Source organism: Rhinopithecus roxellana, chromosome 1 (assembly GCF_007565055.1).
Source record: "Rhinopithecus roxellana isolate Shanxi Qingling chromosome 1, ASM756505v1, whole genome shotgun sequence".
NCBI classification, from domain to species: Eukaryota; Metazoa; Chordata; class Mammalia; order Primates; family Cercopithecidae; genus Rhinopithecus; species Rhinopithecus roxellana.
The window spans coordinates 182,676,998-182,699,703 of record NC_044549.1 but is presented as its reverse complement, the minus strand read 5'-3'; the positions used below and the strand labels follow the sequence as shown (position 1 = coordinate 182,699,703).

The following is a 22,706-nucleotide window of genomic DNA, read 5'->3' as shown; positions in this document are numbered from 1 at the left end:
ACTCCACACACTATATCTTCCTTTAGCTAACTTGGTCCCTGTTGGGCTCCAGTAACAGGAGGTGCTAGATAGAGGCAGAACTTGTTCCTTCCTTTTTGCTTTCTGTCTTAGAAATGGGCCTTCCCCTGTGCAGCAGCATTGGGTTCCAGCCCCCAATTTCTTTATAAATTCCTAGAACCAGTTTCATCTAGGTTCTGATAACCATACCTTCTATTTGTTCACCATTAAACTTTTATATCAATGGGGTGTGTGGGTGTGTGTGTGTGTGTGTGAGAGAGAGAGAGAGAGAGAGAGAGAGAGAGAGATTGAGGGAGAGAGAGGTTATACTTCCTGGGCTGCAATATTAAATGGTTGTTTTGTTTTTTGATTATAGGTTGTGGTCAAAGAGTTTGGAGAAACCACTGGTCTAGGGATCTTTCTTTGTTTCTTTGCTTTGCTTTTCAGAGATGGGGAAAGTCCTAAAAACATCAGTATATTTTATTTTATCAGTCAAATGAGTACTCACTGAGCAGCTATATACCTGCTGGAGATTCAGAGGAAGCATTGCATGCCCCTCAGGCGTTTACACTGTATCAACACAGCAGGCAATATGAGAAAGAGGGTGGCATGTGAGAGGGCAGGTGTAGGCTGGATGAGAAGATGGATGTTTGGATGTGCCCACTCAGATGCTACCTTCTTGACATTTTGACAGGTTATGTCAAAGCATAAAACTCTGTTTCTTAAAATCATCAGTCAACATACAAAACAGGCTCTCGTAACCCTTACTGCAGTCCTGACTTTCACCCTACCTGGGAGTGAGGCTCAGGAAAGAATGTCTACGTACGTGTTCCTTTTTTTTAAGCCTAAAGTTTAATGGTTGGGTTTTAGGCTGAGTCGAAAGGTCCTCACATCAAAACAACCACGTGTGAAGCAGCTGCTACAGTTGCAGTCAATATGGATGCAGGAAAATTCCATGGGCCTTCCCCGTGGGGGCCCCTCACACAAACTCTTATTTTTCCACTCTGCCAACTTGAGGTCAATATGGCTTTAAAAGGGTGGCATCTGTGTCAGCCAGCTCTGGCCTCCCAGGCGAGAGCTAAGTAAACAGGAGTACTGGGGACGGCAGTTTCTTCACGAGAGGGCCACGGTGGGTTTTTCCAAGGGAATGAAAGGTTGCCTTTGTGCAGAGACGAGGGTAAGGAGAATCTGCTCTTTCAGGCTGCCTGCTCTCCATGACCTCATCGCTGTTGACTTTCCCACCATTTCGTCTTGGAGCCAGAGAGAAGGCAGACAAGGGACTGGTGAATAGTGTCACCTCACTATAGAGTCAGGGAGGCAGGGCAAGTCACGAATGACCACTTCTCAGGTCAGATGACAGGGTGCTGAAGGAGAGAGAAGGGCAGCTACGAGACCCTGAAACAAATCTGTCTTCATCCCGGACAAGGCGCCCAGGTGCGCCCAGATGCCAAATGCCTGTATTATTTTTCTCAGGAGGATCTAACATGGAAATGACACTTTGCCCTGTAATTTTGGCACTTCCTGGAAAACCATAATTACCCATCCCATTATAATTACCCTGCCATCACTCTTCTATTTGGAATCCTTGCTTCCGTGCATTCTATTCTTACATTCCTTCCCTACCTTGAGAAACAAGACAAAGCACTTTAAATGGTTTCTTGATGGACATTTTTCTCCTCGAAGGACCTTTATATATTCCATACTACCACTTGAACATCTATTTTAACTTTCATATAAATAAGAGTATTTGTCTAAGTGAGTGAAAGGAGAGGAACACGGAGCTATTTTTCATGACCAGCCAAGAATAGAACCAAATGTTCTGTTCTCATCTATGTCATCTCCTGATTTTGCTTCTTCTTTAAAATGTCTACAAAGAATTCAGCCTTTTCAGGAAGAACCAGCCTGATGTGGCAGAAAGAACACACCATCATCCAGATGTTTACCTTTGCAGGAAGAACCATACCCTTCTGGGGTGGGTTTATTAATTGAGGAAATATGGATTAGACAAAATCAGCATTTGATTTCTCAGCATTTTCCTGGGTGCTAAAGCTATGCCACCAGGGATTTCAGGTGGCATATAAGCAGGGTATCAAATGACAGTGAAACAGACACTGAAAGAATTATTTCCTTTGCAATTGTCTTTCCGTCCTTTGATACTATAGGGGAGAAAGTCTCAATTTGGTGCTGGTGGGCCTCTCATACATTTCTAATGCTTTCTAATCTCCCTGTGTGACAGATAGAGCAGGTCTTAGGTCCTAGCCTCTGCTGGCAGTAGGAGTTGGGATTGAATAACATCATTTTGATTTTATTATTTTAATATTTTTCTTCTACTTTCTATTTATTTTAGGTACAACTGGTTTTCTACTTACAGTAAAAATATAGCTTACTTTTCAGTTTTTATTTTTTCATCAAAAAGGGTGTTCATTTTTTCACTGGGAGAGAAAAGCAAGAATTGGGGTGGAAAGTGTGCTTTAAGGTAACCTGTCTGGATTAACCTTCCCAGATATTGAAAGAGTCAAACCAAAGAAATGTATGGCACCTGCAAATGTTGTGTTAAAGGTGATCAATTTGGGCATGCCCTTTGCAAATGAACTCCGACTTAAACAGCAGGAATAATCTGAGTACAGATAAACACCTCTGACTATTAGCTGGAGATTAGAGGGGTTTCTTTTCTTTATATAAAAAATCACTGTGGTTTTCTTTCCTTTAAAAAAATGTATACGTATAGACTTTGGCACTGTTTACTCTCACAAAAATGAAATCATGTTATGCACACTGTCCTGCATTTTGCTTTATTCATTCAAAAAACCTCTCAGAAGTCTCTCCAAGTCCACTGCTATGGCTCTTATTCATCTTTAGAAGCCGTATATACCATGTATATACTGTGGTGTAGATGTATCACAATTACTTCAACCATCCTTCCTACGTATCATGCATTCACACTGATTCTGATTCTTGCCCTTCATAAACAATGCTGCTAGAAACATTCTCACATGTATGCCTTGGCACACTCATTGTTTAATTTCTAAGTGAGATCCTCAGGAATGGGATTTCTGGTCAAAGGGGAACTGTATTTTTATTTTAATAGATGTTCATAGATTATATTCCTGAAAACCTATAGCAAGTCACATTTCCACCAGGTCTGTAGGATAGTGCCTCTTTCCTCAGACTCCTCCAGCAATCCATGCTATACCTTTTTTTTTTTTTTTTTTTTTTGAGACGGAGTCTCGCTCTGTTGCCCAGGCTGGAGTGCAGTGGCGCAGTCTCAGCTCACTGCAAGCTCCGCCTCCCGGGTTCACGCCATTCTCCTGCCTCAGCTTCCCCAGTAGCTGGGACTACAGGCGCCCACCACCGTGCCCGGCTAATCTTTTTTTATTTTTAGTAGAGACGGGGTTTCACCGTGTTAGCCAGGGTGGTCTCGATCTCCTGACCTCGTGATCCGCCTGCCTCGGCCTCCCAAAGTGCTGGGATTACAGGCTTGAGCCACCGCGCCCGGCCTGCTATACCTTCTTAATTTTTGCTAGTCAAATGAGCAAAAAGTGAGATTGTATTTTTTAATTGAATTTGCATTACCTTGATGGTTGGTGTTTTTGAGCATTTTCTCTTTTGTTTCTTGGTCATTCTGAACTTCCTCTTCATATTCTTTGCCCATTTTTTTTTTCTATTGGGTCATCTCTTACTTATCAATTTGTAAAAGTGCTTAGTATATTGTAGATATTACTCTTTGGAATTATGTTAATTTTTTTTTTTTTTTTTTTTTTTTGAGACGGAATTTAGCTCTCGTTACCCAGGTTGGAGTGCAATGGCACTATCTCGGCTCACCACAACCTCCACCTCCTGGGTTCAAGCTATTCTCCTGCCTTAGCCTCCTGAGTAGCTGGGATCACAGGCATGCGCCACCACGCCCACCTAATTTTGTATTTTTAGTAGAAATGGGGTTTCTCTATATTGGCCAGGCTGTTCTCAAACTCCCAACCTCAGGTGATCCACCTGCCTTGGCCTCCCAAAGTGTTGGGATAACAGGCGTGAGCCACCACGCCTGGCCGTTTTTTTTGTTTTGTTTTGTTTTGTTTGAGACAGACTCTTACTGTCACTCAGGCTGGAGTGCAGTGGCACAATCTTGGCTCACTGCAACCTCACCTCCTGAGTTCAAGCAATTCTTCTGCCTCAGCCTCCCGAGTAGCTGGGATTACAGGTGTCTGCCACCATGCCCAGCTAATTTTTGTATTTTAGTAGAGATAGGGTTTCACTATGTTGGTCAGGCTGGTCTTGAACTCCTGACCTTGTGATCCACCTGCCTCGGCCTCCCACAGTGCTGGAATTACAGGTGTGAGCCACCGTGCCTGGCCTATGTTAAATTTTTTTAAGACTATATTGGAATAATCTGTTATTCGAAATATTTCAGCCATGCAAAAGCTTTACATTCTGTGTATAGTCAAATATGTTTATCTTTTCTTTTCTAGCTAGTGCTGGTTAAGAAGGACTATCCTAGATTGTATGAAGAGTGTTCTAGATTTTCTTGCAGGAATTTCTTTGTTTTGCATGATCAATCTAAATTTATTTTTTGATATGATAAAAGAAGTATGGTACAATTTTTACATTTTCCAGATAGATAGCCTGTGGTGCCAATAATCTATTTCATATCCCACTGAATAAATAATAAATATATTCGTAATAAATTCTCATATAATCTGGAATCTAATCCCAGATTGTCTAATCTGGTCCACTTTTCTATGTGTCTACTCCTATGCCAATACCATAGTTATTTGACTACACTGACTTTGTATTACATTTGATACCTGCTAAAGATCCTTCACCTATTTTTTCATATACAGTTTAATCTTTATAATAATTAAAAGCATTTATCCTATTCAAATATTCCTATGAAAAATTAACACATTAAATTTATATTTTAATGATGGAGAATTAATAGTTTACAATATTGCCATCCCAAACAAGAATGTGTTATGTTTTTCAATGAGATTTTATAGTTTTCCACAAATAGACTGTGTGTGTGTTGTTTTGTTTTGCTTTTTTCTTTTTTTTTTGAGGTGAAGTTTCGCTCTTGTTGCCCAGGCTGGAGTGCAATGGCACTATCTCGGCTCACCTCAACCTCCGCCTACCGGGTTCAAGTGATTCTCCTGCCTCAGCCTCCCAAGTAGTTGGAATTACAGGCATGCTCCACCATGCCCGGCTAATTTTGTATTTTTAATAGAAACGGGGTTTCTCTATGTTGGTCAGGCTGGTCTCGAACTCCCGACCTCAGGTGATCCAGCTGCCTCGGCTTCCCAAAGTGCTGGGATTACAGATGTGAGCCACTGCTCCCAGCCGACTGTGTGTTTTTTATGCTAAATTTATTCTAGGCACCATATAACATTTGTCACCCTTGTAATGAAAAACATTTTCTGCTTCTATATCTAGACGCTTATTGTGGAAATAAGGGAAAACTATTTTGACATATATATTATCTGTCAAGCCATCTTCTAAAATATCTTACTAATTCCAGCAAATTTTTTTCTCTAAATTCTTTTGAATTTTCTGTGTGAACTATAACATAACCAGAAAAAGATACATAGTTTTAATTTTGTTTATAACAATTATTTAATCTTTTCCTATTATTGCATCTGTTAGAACCTCCAAATTGATGTTGGACAGTAGTGGTGAGAGCAGACATCCCTGTCAAGTTCCTAACTTTAATTGAAATTATTTCAGTGTTTCCCTATTTAGTAACATTTCCCATTGGATTTTGACAGTCGTTTTAAATATTTAGTTTTCTTTCTACTTCTATTTTACTACGATTTTTTTAGGAATGGCATTGAATTTTACCAAGCCTTTGCAGTATCTGTTAATATGATCATATGATTTTTTGCCTTTAACATGCTAATGTAATAAATTATGTTGAATGGAGTTATGGAGTTCCTGACATTTATGCTTAGAAAAAAATCTGTTTGGTCAAAATACTTTTTTTTTTTTTTTTTTTTTTTGAGACGTAGTCTCGCTCTGTCACCCAGGCTGGAGTGCAGTGGCCGGATCTCAGCTCACTGCAAGCTCCGTTACCCGGGTTTACGCCATTCTCCTGCCTCAGCCTCCCGAGTAGCCAGGACTACAGGCGCCCGCCACCTCTCCCGGCTAGTTTTTTTGTATTTTTTTTTTTTTAGTAGAGATGGGGTTTCACCATGTTAGCCAGGATGGTCTCGATTTCCTGACTTCATGATCCGCCCGTCTTGGCCTCCCAAAGTGCTGGGATTACAGGCTTGAGCCACCGCGTCCAGCCTGGTCAAAATACTTTTAAAAATATTTTGCTGGTATTTATTTGCTACTTTCTTTTATAGTAACAAATATTTGTGGACAGTTTACTATATTGTAGGCATTGTTTATATCCACAACAGTGAACAAAATATAAAATTTCTGACCTCATGAAGCTTACCTTTCAGCAAACTGTTGTTAAAAAATTCGGTGACTTTCAAAAACAAACCATTTATTTCTTACTCACAGGTCTGTGGGTCACCTGTTAGTTGTCTGGGCTTGGATTTAATTTTCTAGTGTACTTTTTAGACTTTTTGTTGAATATCATACAGAAAAAGCACAAATCATAAGTGAGGAAACAATTATGTAACCACTACTCAGGTCAAGATAGATAACATTTCTATTATTTGATAACATTTTTATTTAGAGTTGTTGCAATTACATTAAAAAGTAAAGTTTGGTCTTCTGGTTAGACAGGCTACTAAATAGGATTATTGTACACAGTTATAGTTCTTTCATTCCCTCCGCCTCCAACTCCCACCTTTGCTGTGGCTTCATTGAGGATGGAGTATAGGCCACCACTGCACTGATAGTTTGTGAGTTGCTTTGGCCAGTGAAATGTGAGCAAACACAAGAGATGTCACATTCACCCTTGGTTTGGCTTGACTTCTTACAGTGTTATCCTTCTCCTTAAGAAGACCATTTCTCTGCAGATGACATGTGGAGCAGAAGTAACCCCAACCTGTAGCCTGAAGCCAAGCCTAACCAAGCCCAACCAAGCTTTGGATAATGGACAGACCTGTAGCCTATGTGGAAAGCCACTGAGATTTTGTTTGTTTGTTTGTTTGTTTGTTTGTTTAAAATTGTTATGTAGCATTCTTGCAGCAGGACCTCACTAATACAGCCAGCTTTATTAAATGAATTGGAAACATTCTCGCTTTTTCAATGGGCTGATGTTCTTTAAAGATCAAAAAGAAAAACGCAAAAACTCAGCCATTAACCCATCTGATACTAGTATGTTCTTCAGTGGTAGATCTTTTATCACATTTCCTATCACGATAATTGGTCTTTTCAAATTTTATATTTTTTCTAGGACCAATTTTGGAAACTTGTTTCCAGAAAATTTTCGATTTTCTCTAAGTTTTTAAATGTGTTCTTGAAAACTTATGTGTAATATTCTTTATAATTATTTTATTTTATTTTCTGAGATAGAATCTTACTCTATTGCCCAGGCTGGGGTGAAGTGGCATACTGTTGGCTCACTGCAACCTCTGCCTCTCAGGTTCAAGCAATTCTTCTGCCTCAGCCTCCTGAGTGTTGGGATTACAGGTGTACACCATCATACTGGCTAATTTTTGCATTTTTAGCAGAGAGGGGGTTTCATCATGTTGGTCAGGCTGGTCTCGACCTCCCGACCTCAGGTGATCTGCCCACCTCAGCCTCCCAAAGTGCTGGGATTACAGGCATGAGCCACCGTGCCTAGCCCCAATGTTCTTTATAATTATTTTAATCTCATCTGTAGTTATGTTTCCTTTCTCATTCTTAGTCATGGTTTTGCACTCTCCTTCCTTTGGTTGAAGGATTAAGATCAAGTTTGTGAAAAGGTTTATTTCATTCACCTTTTCAAAAAACCCATTCTGAAGTTTCTTTGTCCTTTGATCATTTTTTTGTTTGTTTCTACTTTATTGATTTCAGTTTTTATCTTTTTTAATTCCCTTTTTCTTGTTTCTTTTCTCTTTACAACTAAGATCCAGTTTTTTATTTCTCTTGGTTTATTTTGCTTTTCTAATTCATAACATTAATATTTAGTTCCTTTATTTTTCATTTTTCTTCTTAAATAATGAAAGCACTTTATAAATTTCTGTAAGTGAAGCTTTCATTGTGTTCTACTGGTTTTGATATGACTGAAATAGATCGTTGCTTTCTAGATAGTTTATAATATAACTTTCAATCGTTTTTACCCAATCTTTGTGTGTGTGTCGGGGGTGTGTGTGTGTATAGGTATGTGCCACTATACCTGGCTGTCATACTTTTAACTGTTTGAAAATTATACTTATTCGGCCGGGCGCGGTGGCTCAAGCCTGTAATCCCAGCACTTTGGGAGGCCGAGACGGGCGGATCACGAGGTCAGGAGATCGAGACCATCCTGGCTAACACGGTGAAACCCCGTCTCTACTAAAAAATACAAAAAACTAGCCGGGCGACGAGGCGGGCGCCTGTAGTCCCAGCTACTCGGGAGGCTGAGACAGGAGAATGGCGTGAACCCGGGAGGCGGAGCTTGCAGTGAGCTGAGATCCGGCCACTGCACTCCAGCCTGGGCGGCAGAGCAAGACTCCGTCTCAAAAAAAAAAAAAAAAAAAAAGAAAATTATACTTATTCATAAAGAGGAATCCACGAATATGTTTAATTACCTCAATTCGATAGCCAAATAGAACCTTCATCTTTTGCGTATATATAATATATATACATACATATATATACACACATACAAATATTGGAAATATTGGGTAAAAATATATATATATATAAATTGCAGAGAAAAATAAATAGAAGAGTACAGAGTCCCTATATACCCCCTGCTCCCTCCCATCCCTGCCCCCCCCCAAGACTGTCTCCTCCACTGTCAACATCCCACACCAAAGTGCTATATTTGTTACAATCTCTGAACCCACACTGACACATCATTATCATCCAAAGTCCCTAGTTTACATTAGGGTTCACTCTTGGTGTTGTATATTCTATGAGTTTAGACAAATGTGTAATGACATGCATCACCATTATAGTGTCATACACAATAGTTCACTGCCATAAATATCCTCTGTGCTCTACCTATTCATCCCTCCCTCCCCTCAACTCCCAGCAACCACTGGTCTTTTCATTGTCTCTAGTTTTGCCTTTCTAGAACACCAAATTTGGAATCATACAGTAGTTCGTCTTTTCAGATGGCCTTCTTTCACTTAGAAATACGCATTTAAGATTCTTTCATGTGTTTTCTTGGCTTAATGGGTCATTTATTTTTAGCACTGAATAGTATTCCACTTTCTGGATGTATCACAGTTTATTTATCCATTCACCTACTGAAGGACAAGTTGTTTGCTCTCAAATTTTGTCAATCATGAATAAAACTGCTATAAACATCCATGTGCAAGTTCTTGAGTGCACAGAAGTTTTTAACTTATCCGGGTAAATACTAAGTTACTGAATTGTATGGCAAGAGTATGCTTAGTTTTTAAAGAAACCGCTAAATTCTTCCAAAGTTAGCTGTACCATTTTCCATTCCTGCCAGCAATTAATAAGAGAGTTCCTGTTAGTCCACATCCTCACCAGTATTTGTGTTGTCGGTATTCCGGATTTTGGCCCTTCTAACAGTTATCTTGTAGCTATTTTAATTTGCGGTTCCCTGATGACATACAAGCATTTTCAAAGAGTACGCTTCCTAATTTTCTGATGGATTTGATTTTTTGGTCACCCCTTAACTAGTTATGACTGATTTTATTGAATTATGATCGGAGAATGTAGTCCATAAAACCGGTATTTAATAAAATGTGTCAAAGTTTTCATCAAGTACATGCTAAGTTTCTGCCATTGTTCCATGAATATATTTAATTTACTCAAAAAATGAAGATTCTGTTTGGCTACTGAATTTGAAGAATTGAATATGTTAGTTGATTCCTCTTTAAGAATAAGTATAATTTTCAAAAAGTTAAAAGTATGACAGCCAGGTGTAGTGGCACATACCGATAGTTCCAGCTACTTAGAGGCCAAAGCAGGAGGATCCCTTAAGCCTAGGAATTCAAGGCTGCTGTGAGCTGTGATTGCACCACTGAACTCCAGCCTGGGTGACAGAGCAAGACTCCATCTCCAAAAAAAAAAAAGAAAGAAAGAAAGATGATTCAAAGGAAATTTGAGTACTGGATATTTAAAGGAAATTTAATGAAGGAACATTAGAGTAAGATTGTCTGATTAGATACAAAACTGGTTAATGTTCTATAAGGCAATAAATCTTAAACGTTAAGGTTATCTTTTCTACAAGTCAGAAATTATTTGCATATTTACTAGACAAAAATATGCAAGTTAAAATGTAACCGTTCTATGTGTAAGATCTTTAAGCAATCATAAAGAAAGGGTTGACTAAAGTACAGTCACTAAATCACTAAACACCCTTTGGGTGGCTCAGTGCCCCATACGACTTTGGAAAGACATGATAACCAAATGTCTGCCTTATTTTCAAGTTTTGGATACTTTTTTGACAAAGCCTTATTAATTTTCAATCTGATCTGTTTAGTTATGAGAATTGTATTAAAATTCTCTGTATATATCTGTGTTTTTACCACATTTAGTAGTCGTATCGTTTTTTATCTGTTCAGCTGCTTGCTATGCTGTCTGTTGCACACTAGTTTTTGTTTATTATACTCAATTCATGTCACAGTTTCCCTCCTTAATCTTTTCATGCTTTTAGCCTTAAATTCCAACTTGTCTGATTAGTATTGCCAATTAATTGCCTATTACATTCTTTTGTCTTAAAAAAGGTATCAAAAAGATACCTCTTTATCGACACTCTTATTTTTAACCATTTTATCATCACATTGTGTTAGATATTTCTTGTAAACATTATAAGGCCTCAAAAAAAAAACTGAAGTATTTAGTTCAGCCACATTTAAGGAAGTTGTTAATTTACTTACTAATCTTTCCTCCATCCTACTTTATGTGTTTTAAGACAGCCCATTGTCATTATTCACAGTGGTTTTGTTTTACAGAGTCACTGAAAATGCTAAATGGTGAATGTTGAACCATTCCTCCTAGAGGAAATAGAGGGTTAGGTTTCTGTGACTTTCTGGGTTACGTTTCATCAACCAATTAATGCATAACTTTGTTGTGAGTGTGTTTCTGCTTAAAGACACCTTATTTAATATATATCATTGACTTGTTAACATTGAACTCACAGCCAACAGCACTGTAACATATGCCTGAGCAAAGCTTGTCTAACACGTGTATTTTCTCCACATGGTACATCACAGCTTCTTGCACACAGGAACACTAGATAGCACCTCAGCACTACACTTGGGGGCCATTTTTAAGGAGATGTGAAAATCAAAATAATACATAGCAATGAATCTCTAAATTCAGGGTTTTATTTAGGAATCACAGAATTGCGATTCAGAGCATACGCACAGACTGGGATGGCCTTCAGTATGTCTGAAAAACAAACAGAAGTTTGGGGGTTTTACTAGAAAAAGCCATGTTACCTATTGTTTTGAAAAGAGCTCATTAGTGCTAGAGAAGCTTTTGGGAACTGGCAAACCCTGATTGGTGAGTGAAGGAGGTAGATAAAACCAATCTTTGAGTCACGGCAGGTTGTTTCAGCAGCTACTAGGTAAAACTGGTCTTAGAGTTACAACAGGCTATTTCAGCAACTGGACTTGCAGCAAATTCAATTATTAGAGCTGGTGCTATGTGCCCTGAGTGCTTTTCCCCCCAGCCCCTCAACTCTGATGTATTAAGTTGGTGTAAAAGTAATTGTGGCTTTAGCCGTTAAAAGTGATGGCAAAAACTGCAATTATTTTTGCACGAACCTACAAGTTGCATATGATAAGAATGACTCAATTTGTGTAATCAATTTTCACAGAAGTCACCAGCCAGAAACACACAAAGATGACACTAAGCAGTCTGAGAAAAGAACTGCAATTTACAGTATGAGAAGTGAAACAAGAATGTGGAGCATTGCCTTTTTCAACCTCAGCTGGGAAAGTGTCTGTTGAGTGACTCAAAATTTTCGCTGCTCTTGTACACGTCCACAGATGATCATGAGTGCTCTCCAAGTATTGATTTTGGGAGTTACAAATAAAGTTTAGTGAGTAGCTGTATTCACAAATACAGAATCCTAGAATAATAAGGACGGACAGTAATTGTCTTCTTCTCTCTTTTTGCTTTTTCTTATTTTTGCTGGCTTCTATTTTTCCCCTTGTTGATTTGAAAATTCTATTCTACTTTTCCAGTTTATTCTCGGTTGGTTCATTTATTTTGGGGGAACACCTTTTCTTGAATATTTTCATGAAATAGCATTAGCCTCAATATTTTTCTTTTTCCATAACAAGTGAATCACTTGATTAGGTGTGGTCCTATAGAGTATATTTCACTAGTCTCCAGCTTCTAGCACTGGATGGAAAGTCTAATGTCAGTGTGATTCTTTCTCTTTTTAGGTAAGTTAAGGTAATTGTCTGTATGTTGTAACAGTTTTCTCTTTATCCTTAGAGTTTAGAAACAGGCCTAGGCAATTTCTTAATCCATTCAGCCTGAAAATCACCAAGTTCTTTCAATCTCCAATCTTTAGTCTCAAATCTTTCTTTGCCTCAGGACAATGGTGGTTTTTAAAATTATTATTATGCTTATTATTTCTTTCATGTCTTCCTTTTTCTCCTTTGGAAGTCTTATCATTCATCCATGTTGGGTAATTAGATCTACCCTGCTAGACTGATCTTTTCCCTAATTTACATCTCTATATTTTTGTTCTGAGCTTTAAGCTGCCCTTGAGTGCTGACCTTGATTTCCCATCCCAATCATCTCTCTCCATTGTAGTGACCATTTTCTTTTTCAAGTCATCTGATGAGTTGTTTAGCTGGGAAATCACTTTTTTTCTTTTTTACAGCTTCGTAAATTATTTTTTTCCCCCATTTACGTATCTATAGGTGCTTTTTATTATTATTTTTTAAATTCATGTTGTCTTCTGCCTCTTTCAACTGCTCTGTGTCGCTGGATGTGTGTTTTGTTTGTCCCTCCTTACCTCCCTCTCTTTGCCAGCTCACTGGGTTCAGATCTGAGGACAGGAACACCCTAAAGGACAGATGTTCTACTGAGGAAAAGGAGGGGAAAAGCTCCATCCTAAGTAGAGATGCGGGGATGCTGCCCATCTCCTGTGCAGGCACCTGGATAAGGCTTCCCTGACCTGGGCTTTATAGGGTCTCCCAACCTCAGGAATTATGGAACTTAACCCCCTGGTTCAACAACTTCTTAGTTCTGGATGGGACCCAGGGGTCCAGGGGTCCAGGTGTCTTCATCTAGTGCAATGTTAACCTTCCGTTGGTCTCTGGGGTCCAAGCTCGCTCCAGCACTCACTTCTCAGACTTTGAGACACCTCAGTATTTGCAGACCTAATGGGGAAGACCTACTAGTTCTGTTCTTTCTACTGGTTCCTACAACTGTTTAGCTTGAGAGGCACAGAAATTCATTTGGAAGTGGAGAGAAAGGAGACCATATTCCAGTTACCATGTCCCTAGAATCACCTCTAAAGTGACTTTTTAAAAATGAAATTTACGTATGAAATTGGATTTATGGAAAAGTATTAATAATATTACAGGTGTTACCTGATATTACAGAAATCACAAAGGTGATGTTTGAATGACAAAGCCTGAGAACACTGCACCGGAAAAAGGTGAAATTTCCCTTCCAACTCTGGTGTTCTATTACTCTTCACAGCAGAGTTGCCAGAATCTTCTCCTAATAGGGTGTGACATGTCGCTTTAAAGAAAAAAAGGAGGGATGATAATCATGATTAAACTAGTTAAATGACTGGTTTTAATGACTTCTTCACGGTTATACAAGCAGTACATCTATATCATATGTATAGCATAGCCATGGAGAGACCTCAGAATAGAGACAGATCTTTAAAAAAAGCAAGGAGGCAGGAGTTACCCTATAATGTTTTAGAAACAGTCCGGCCGAGCAATTGTAGCAAGGACACAAAGCGATGGGGCTGTTAGAGAAAGGCAGGACAGGAATTGCAGCCACGATAAGGGATTCCTCTGACGAGGCAACTGCTCCACAAAGGCATCTGGGTGAGCGAGGGTCTGGAGCCCAATCTGCCTCTACCAGAGGGAATTTCTCCCCAAATAAGAGCCCGGCATGTTTGTTTCTTTTGCTGTGTAGTATTTACACAACAATGTGTGGGTGAGGGGAGGAAGGTCACTGTAGCACTTCTTAAAGGCCCAACTAGCCCACATACTCCTCTCAAAGCCACAAAAACACAGAACTTCAACATTCACAGCCCTGGTCACTTGGGCTGCCATTGGCTCTTCAGCAACACGCAGTCTGGCACTTCGTGCCGGAAGGTCTTGCCTCCATCTGCAGTGGACTCGCCCAGTTGCTCAATGTCTCCAGAGGATGCAGATGATTTCCCTAAGGGCCCAACACTACACTTAGCTGAGGACTCACAAGAATGCCTCCTTGGCCTCAGGAAAGCTTCAGGCCCAAGGGATGGTCAGAAAGGGCTTGCTTTCAGGCTACCGGCCTTACCAGTTCTGGCTCATTTAGTTTAAAATGGAACATAAAGCACAAGGAGGGGATACAGCCCATCACAGTAGTTGTAAAAGCCTGACAACCAGAGGGACATGGTGAAGGTGAGCCCTCTCCATAGCGGCTCAGGGAGCCCACCGACTGCCCCCCGCCCCACCCCTCCTGCCGAGTGGCAGGGCATGGCCGGGATGCAGCTCTCGCTCCCAACTCTGACTCAGGACTTGCCCCGCTTGGGTCTCCCAGACCCGGGTGGCTCATGACGTTGAGCTCATCAGTCAACACTAGACACCACTTCTTTCTAAAGGCTACTGAGTACCCCATCGCACACGCGGCTTTGGCTCCCACACCGGCCCAGGACCCTTGGGGGTTCCGAGCGCACCGGGATGGGCCAGCTTCAGCCTGCGCAGAACAACGGTCCGCCCTCCCCGGCTGGCGCGTGGCCCAGCCCGGGGGGTTTCAGTCGCTTCGGAGAATTCACTTATTGTTCGCAGGGCTCGGCGGCCGCCGCCTGCCGCCGGCGGGCTGCAAATCTATTCACCCTGCAGCCTGGCGTCCGGCGCTGCAGCGGCGCGTCTCCCCAGCGCACCTGCCCCGCGCCCCCTCCCTTCCCGCCCGCCATCTGTCGTCTGAGAACCATTGTAAGCAGCCGCGCCTGGCGTCCTGGACGACACCCAAGGGGACCCGCGGCTTAGGCCTGGCGAGAGGCAAACAAGGAGGGTTTATTCCAGTCCCGTTTGGAGGTGACCTTAAGCAAAATGGCCAAGTCTGGGGGCACCCGCCTGCTCCCCGGACCTCTGGCTTTTAGCTCGGGGTTTGGGGGCCCCTCCTGGACGCAGAGTCCCAGGGTTCACAATTCAAGCAGGAGCGTCCTGCCTGGGCGTTCTGGGATGTAATCTGGCCTAGAGGAGCCCTGCAACGGCCGCTCCCCTGCTTGAAGAGCCCCGGGAGCCCGTTTCAAATGCAGATGTTGGTTTTGTCTGCCTGCACGTCTGATCTTCCGAATTTATACCAATTGTCCGGGCCTCTTGGGATGCTGGATTGAAAGAAGAGTTTCTCTTTTCTGCAATAGCAAATACAGCCCTTTCAAGTCCCACCAGCCAGCCTGCTGCCTCCAGAAGTCTGTACCCATATTTGTTGAATATCACACTCCCTCCTTTCATGTCAGTGGAAAGTTTGAAATGTTTTAATATATCCCGACCGAAAAGAAAATAAAACAAAGCTATGGTCATTGTGGAGCTTGCCTTTCAAACTACAACCTTGTTCCGCAGTGATTCGAATCCACCCTCCTTCCTAGATAACTATCTCTCCAGACTCTTTGAGAACCTTTCCCTCCTCTCACTGTGCACCGCTCCCCCATGCCCGCCCCCCCCCCCCCCCCCCCCACACACACACAAACAACAAGCACATCAACTTTTTATAGATGGGAAAGCCAAGGCCAAAAGATGGGAGGAGCTATGGACAGCTGTGAACTTTATCTGTCTGTGGATTAAAACAAAAGGGACCCACACTCAATTTGAGCTATTACTAACAGCCATTTCCATGCAACGAGAAGTGTCAGGGCTTAACAGGGGAGATTTGGGGCTGGTCTCTCAGGTAAAGCTTCTCCAGACAGACACCTCAGTGGAGTTACCTGGGGCAGTAGCCCCGACTCCTGCTCAGTCTCTTGACCCTGCCACCAAAAACGGGAGTGCCAGCAGCCCAGAGGCTCCAGATCTCAAGAAGCACACTCACACAAGGCTGGGCAGAGTTCTGTGCAGACTGGGGCACTCCTCCTTAGAACTCTTGGTGCTTCCAGCCTGTAATTCTCTATCCAAAGGGAGGCCTGGTGAGGATGAAATCACAACTGGAAATCAGAACTGGAAATATGGGTAGTTTATTGTACGTCAGATCTCCGCTCTTGGACAGAACTGGAAAAATGGGGGGGTGGGGGGAATGTGCTTCTTTGCTTCCCTTTCACCATCCCCTTCAGTTTGCAAATGGATTCTTTCTCTATATTTGTAAATATCCCATATTATTCCTTCTCTCTCTCTTTCTCTCTCTTTCTGTGTGTGTGTGTGTAACACATATACCTGGTACAGAATTCAAAAGAAAAAAATGGCTATTGAGTGAAAACCAATTCTCCCTTCCACCCTGTTCCCAGATAGCAGTGCTTGCTTTTCTGTTCCTGCTTGGCCCCAAGAAGGCCTAGGCTTCCATCTCCTGCCAGCTGTGGGACCCAGTGCAAGACTCTCTTTCTCTTTGAACACTGGCTGCCTCCTCAGTAAAACTAGTGTAAGACTACCTGCAGCATGAGCTCATTAGGACCAAATGAGAAAAGTGTTCCAGGCCCGCTGAAATACTGCACACCCCTGTTACCACTATTTGACTCAAAGCACTATTCTCATCCCCTCACCTTGTCTAGCAGGGGCTGAGGGACAGAATTTGAAGACCTTGAATAAGAAAAGGAATGTGGAGGAGAGCTGGAGTTAAGGGGAAAATGGCACAAGAACTCAAAGGGAGGTATATCTGTCAGGTTATGCTGCACAGCAAACAACCACGAAGTATATACAACTATAAGCATTTCTTTCTTGCTCAGCATTTGCAGGCCAGCTGCAGCTCTGCTTGAGACGTGGATTTGTGGGGTGGCTGGGACAGTTCTGTTGATGTGTCTTATTCAGTGTCTGGGCTGAGCTCCCTTGGGTGTGTCCTGACAATGACAGAGGCATGAACTGCCAAGCCAAACTACACAAGCGTCACATCTGCTAACATCCTATTGGGCCAATAAGTCACGTGGCCCAGTCCAAAGTCAAAGAGGGTAATGTTCACTCCACCCACCATGAAATAGTGGCAAAAGTATGTATTATCAGGGAGCAAAGAATTGGGAGCAATATTTCAGTCTGTATTCTCTACATTCCCCATCCCCATAGCTTTAAATACCATGCATTTGCTAAGGATTCCCTAACTTACATTCCACTCCACAGCTGTCCCCTAAGTTCCAAGCAGCCCCGAGTTCCCACAGCCCTCTCTTCCTTCAATATCTCCACTTGCACATCTCACACACTTCTTCAAATAGAAGTCTTAGTTCCCTGCCCCTACCCGAAGCCTGATTTCATCAGTGGCCCCTCCTTCTACCCTCTTGCTCAAACCAGAGGCAAAGGATCACCTTTCACCCACCGTCTCCCTCACCATCCATACCACGTTCAACCCACACAGATGATACCCCCTTCAGAATATGCCTCTCCCTGACCAAGTCCTCTGCACCTCTCCCACCTACAGGTGACTGCTGTAGCTTCTTGACTGCTCCCCCTGCTTCTGCACTTGCTTCTTCATGTTTTTCTCAACACAGCCAGAACAATACTCATGAGTGAAAGGTCAAGCCGTGTCACTCCTCTGCTCCAAACCTCTGATGGCTGCCATCTCAAAGAAAAGCTGAAGTCCTTGTGGTGCTCTGCAAGGCCGTACATAACCTGCCTTTGGTCCCCTACCTCTCTGACTTCCTTCCCTAATACTCTGGCCCTCACATGGTCTGCTCCAGCCACACTGCCCTCCTTAGGGCTCTGCAAACACCCGTAGGCACACACTGTCCCCAGAGCCTTTGCATTGACTGTTCCCTCTCCCAGAAATGCTCCTCCCCCAAATACTTGTACTGCTAGTGCTCTTTCTGAGGAGAACTTGCCCTAGTTACCTTATCTAAAACATCTCCCCCGGCCGGGCGCGGTGGCTCAAGCCTGTAATCCCAGCACTTTGGGAGGCCAAGACGGGCGGATCATGAGGTCAGGAGATCGAGACCATCCTGGCTAACATGGTGAAACCCCGTCTCTACTAAAAATAAATACAAAAAACTAGCCGGGCGAGGTGGTGGGCGCCTGTAGTCCCAGCTACTCAGGAGGCTGAGGCAGGAGAATGGCGTGAACCCAGGAGGCGGAGCTTGCAGTGAGCTGAGATCCGGCCACTGCGCTCCAGCCTGGGCGACAGAGCGAGACTCCGTCTCAAAAAAAAAAAAAAAAAAAAAACATTTCCCCCTACTCAAACTTTTAGATCCCCATACTTATCACTCTCATACATATGATACAATTTACTTGTTTATTTTGCTTATTTTATGTGTCTAGTAGAGATAATGTATGCTCCATGTTGGGTGACCATCCCAGTTTGCCCAGGGCTGTCCCTATTTTAGCACTGAAATTACTATGTCCCAAGAAATTCCTGGAAAACTGGGATGGTTGATCACTCACAAAGGCAGAGATTTTTCTGTTTTGCTCACTATCTTATTTCTCTTTCTAGTGCTTAGCACATTGCCTGGCACTCATTAAATAGTGGTTGAATGAATGAATTAGCAGTGAAAATGACCATCTGAAAATTTAAATCAGCTCATATCTGTCCTATGCTAAAAATTAATTGATGGCTGCATGTTGCACTTGAAACACAATTTAAACTCCTTACCACAGTGTATTAGATCATTTTCACACTGCTGATAAAGACATACCCAAGACTGGGCAATTTGCAAAAGAAAGAGGTTTAATGGACTCACAGTTCCACGTGGCTGAGGAGTCCTCACAATCATCGCGGAAGGTAAAAGACACATCTCACATGGTAGCAGACAAGAGAAGAGAGCTTGTGCAGGGAAACTCCCCTTTATAAAACCATCAGATCTCATGAGACTTATTTACTGTCATGAGAATAGCACAGGAAAGACCCACCCCCGTGATTCAATTGTCTCATACTGGGTCCCTCCCACAACATGTGGGAATTATGAGAGCTACAATTCAAGATGAGATTTGGGTGAGGACACAGCCAAACCATATCACATGGCTGTGGGGAAAAGAAAGAAAGATCAGACTGTTACTGTGTCTATATAGAAAGAAGTAGACATAAGAGACTCCATTTTGTTCTGTATTTGAGATGCTGTTAATCTGTGTCCCTACCCCCAACCTTGTCCTTGCAAGAGACATGTGCTGTGGTGACTCAAGGTTTAATGGATTTTGGGCTGTGCAGGATGTGTCTTTGTTAAACAAGTGCCTGAAGGCAGCTTGCTGGTTAAAAGTCATCACCATTCTCTTAATCTCAAGTACCCAGGGACACGTACACTGCCAAAGTCGCAGGGACCTCTGCCTAGGAAAGCTAGGTATTGTCCAAGGTTTCTCCCCACTGTGAGAGTCTGAAATATGGCCTCATGGGAAGGGAAAGACCTGATCGTCCCCCAGCCTGACACCTGTGAAGGGTCTATGCTGAGGAGGACTAGTACAAGAGGAAAGAAGGCCTTTTGGCGGTTGTTGGCAGTTGAGATAGAGAAAAACATCTGTCTGCTACCCGTCCCTGGGCAATGGAACATCTCGGTGTAAAACGCTATTGTGTGCTCTGTTTACTGAGATAGGAGAAAACCACCTTACGGCAAAAGGTGGGACTTACTGGCGCAATGCTGCTAAAAGGTTTATGGAGATGTTTGCATATGCATATCAAGGCACAGCATTTGCCTTTAAACTTATTCATATCACAGAGATCTTTATTCATATGTCTTACTGCTGATTTTCTCCCTACAATGATCCTATTGTCCTGCCACTCCCTTATCTTTAAGATGGTAAAGATAATTATCAATAAATACTAGGGAACTCAGAGACCGGTGTGGGTCCTCTGTATGCTGAGCGCTGGTCCCCTGGGCCCACTTTTTCTTTCTCTATACTTTGTCTCTGTGTCTCATTTCTTTTCTCAAGTCTCTCGTTCCACCTAACGAGAAACGCCCACAGGTGTGGAGGGGTAGGCCACCCCTTCACATGGCCTCCAAAACTGCATCTCCTAGTCCTTTTCTGCAACTTTTCATACCTCCTCCTCCTCCAGTCTTGTTAGGCTCTGGGCCATCTGACCCCCTTCTAGCCTCTTCATGAACACCCACCCTCATAACAGCTCTAGGTCTTTGCTGTTGCTGTTTTCTTGGCTTCTCTTGGAGGCACCTGCTTATCCTTCAAGATTCAGTTCAAGCAGTGTGTCCTCAGAGAGGTCTTCCCAGGATTTCTGGTCAGAGAGGCTTCCTGCAGTGGCTACAGCTGCTTACCCAGTGTATTTCCTGTATAGCCTCATCACTAACTATATTCATTCCTGTTTATCTGTATGCTTGTGTATTTATTACCTGTTGCCCATGAGGGCAGGAGCCTTGTCTGCCCTGTTCTCTACCACAGCACCACCCCCTAGAACACAATGAGTTCTCTTCTACATCTGCTAGAGCAACACCTTGTGGTCAGGGATGGAGGAGGGTGTTGGAAAGATGTCATGCACAGAGTGAGGAGCTAATTTCACTGAGGACCAAATGGGCTCTTTGGACAGTGAAGGAATTCCTTGTGCATTTTCAAGGAAGATATCTGTAATAAAAATTATATTTTTCATTGATTCAGTACTTAACATGGGCCAGGCACAGTGCTAAGCACCTTCTATACAACACCTCATTTAATCCCCACAATAATCTCATTATTATCTCCACTTTCAGCTATGAAAACTAAATATAAAATACACTGTCCACTAACTACCTAATATTCATTCTTCACATCTTCTTTGTGTGTGGTTTTTTTTTTTTTTTTTGGCTGTTGTCCCAGATTCATTGAAAATAATATAGCACTGCAGAAAAAATTCAAACAGGTCCCCAAGGCGTTTTGAAATTCATCCCAACTGTAGGCTGAGTGACCTGCAGGTTGGACAGACTGCCAAAGTCCAAAAGCTTCAGCATTTCTTTAGTGTCAGGATCTACTTCAATTATCTCCTGATCCAGGGCTGAGACCTCAGGAACGTAATTGTCTCTCCTTTCTCTCTCCTCCTCCTGCAGCTTGATGGAGATATCTCTTACAGGGCCTCTCTGAATCCGCTTCATCAGATGGGTGACATAGCCTGCTATCTTGTTGCGGAGCTTCTTGCTGGGGATAATGGCGATCTCCTCGCACACGCACTTGTTTGTGTGGAAGTCGTTGCCCAGGTGCATGTAGTACTTCTCTATGATGACCCGGGCCGCCTTCTTCACGGTTTTGGTGCGAACGCAGCCCATGTTGGCGGGTCCTTGGTAAAAGAGGCCACATCTTCTTTGTTAATAGAGTCCTGGCTTTGTGTAGGGTGCAAATGTGTCCAGCTCTGAATGATGGATTACAATAATCCTGTTCCCTGCATTCCCAGACTCCCTTGCAGCTAGGAGTGGCCATGTGAGCCTATTCAGGACAATGTAAAAGAAGTAGAGTCTGTTGAGGGGCAAGGTGTTCTAAGAATGCTTCCATTTCTCCCACATCTTTCTTCTTAACTTATGATGTTGTGTTGTCTGGAGCCCTGGCAGCCATCTTCTAACTATGAGAAAACAAGCTCCATGGTGAAAGTCATCAGACTAAATATTGCAAACCAGAAAAAGAGAAGTTCTTTCCTATTCTGGTCATATTTTTAACCAGCTGAGCCAACACCAGAAACCACCTCCAATCTTTTTGTTGCATGAATGAAATAAGACCCTATTTGTCTAAGCTACCATTAGCCAAATTTTCTGTCACTTGCAAGTGAAAACATTCCTAACTAATAGATTGGGTTTCAGATAACTTTGGAAAGAATCAAACCTAGAGAGGAAGAATTCTGTCTGGAGATTGTGACTCGTGGAAGTTCAGCAGTATAATGACTGGAATTTAGGCCCACATTTTGTTATGGTGATTGATACTGAAGACAGATGCTGAAGCCATTACTTTTGAGACTACTTCAAAGAGAGAAGAAGATAAAGGTCATATTCACTGCTGACCAGGATGTTATGGTGGATTTCCAAAAGTGACAGAGGGAGATCTATAGGAAAAGTTCAGTTTAAAATGCAAGGTTTTGCATTCTGACAGGGTATAAAAGAACCAACATTTTTCAGCATTTATTGTGCTCAAGCACTGTGTCAGAATTTTTACAGTATCAGCCCATTTGAACTTCCCAATTGCCTTGCAATGCAGAAATTAACATCTCCACATTGCAGAGGGGTGAACTGAGGCCTGGGAAAGCAGTAAAGTAAAATAGCTAAGAGCTACAGAATCAAAGCAATCCTACCTAAAAGCCCAGCAGGATTTTTTTTTTAAATAAATTGACAAATTGATCCTAAAATCTATATGGAAATAGGAAGGACCTAGAACATCTAAAACAACCCTGAAGAAGAAGTTAAAAGTTAGAGGACTGACATCTGATTTCAAAAATTATTATAAGGCTACCAT

General features: G+C 42.3%; 1 pseudogene; it reads right to left on the bottom strand.

Moving 5' to 3' along the window:
• Positions 1–21,127: 21,127 nt before the first annotated feature.
• LOC104663573 lies at positions 21,128–21,535 on the bottom strand (annotated as a pseudogene).
• Between the last annotated feature and the right edge of the window lie 1,171 nt (positions 21,536–22,706).